We start from the raw sequence: 1,034 nt of genomic DNA, 5'->3' as shown, positions 1-1,034 counted from the left end.
GCTCAGCTAGCCTCTTGACCCACAGAGACTCGCTCAGCCCAGTAGACCTAGGGGGTCTCACATAAAGGCTCTGCTTCACCGTGCTCACCTTCCTTTGACTCCCCCAAGGCCAGTGTTATGGGCTCAACTGTGTTCTTCCAAATTCATATGTCTGAGTTACAACCCCCAGTCCCTCGGCATATGACAATATTTGAAGATAAGACCTTTAAAGCGGTGGTTAAGTCAAAATGGGGTCATATGGCTTTGCCCCATTCCAATGTAACTGGTGTCCTTATAAGACAAGGAGATTAGGAGACAGACACATAATGGGGGGAAGGACCCAGACAGAACATGGCCATCTACAAGCCAAGGAAAGAGGCCTCAGGAGAAGCCAACCCTGCTGACACCTTGATCTTGGACTTCCAGCCTGCAGAGCTGTGGGACAGTAAATGTCTGTTGCTTAACACCCCTGGTCTGTGGTATCTGTTATGGCAGCCCCGGATGACTAATGTAACCACAGTGCAAAGGCCCTGCTCTTCCGCCCCCCATCTCACCCTTCCCCACCACCAGCTCCTTCTTCTAATTGATTTTATCAGATACAGTCAGCCATTTGCAAATAATCCAATTAAAACTTGCCAGCATGATAAAGGTATGCTGGAAAAAAGTGTCTAGAACCTATTAGAATTTTCCATAAGGGGATTTGCTGCCGGGGCAGAGTCCGGCCAACTTAAAAAACTCCTAGGCACATCCAAACTACTTGCTCTCTGAATTTAGCCAGGGTTTTCCAGGAGAGCCTGGAGCGAGATCGAAATCATCCTGTGGGATGGTCTCATGGGCCACTAGACTGTGAGAGTCTTTTTGTGCTAGATTGCCTTGAAGGAAAGGATACCCATGCGCAAGAGGATTTGTGCCTGGAAAAGAGAGGAAAAACACAGGAAAGGCAGATGGGGTCCGACACCAGACTCATTGGGGCCCTTGAAGAAAGAGGGACTGGCAGAGGGGAATGTCTCCCCGAGGGACTCAGCTTCAGAGCTCCAGTGACAAAATGGCAGACA

Source organism: Neofelis nebulosa, chromosome 6 (assembly GCF_028018385.1).
Source record: "Neofelis nebulosa isolate mNeoNeb1 chromosome 6, mNeoNeb1.pri, whole genome shotgun sequence".
NCBI classification, from domain to species: domain Eukaryota; kingdom Metazoa; phylum Chordata; class Mammalia; order Carnivora; family Felidae; genus Neofelis; species Neofelis nebulosa.
Note: the sequence above shows the minus strand (reverse complement) of the source record.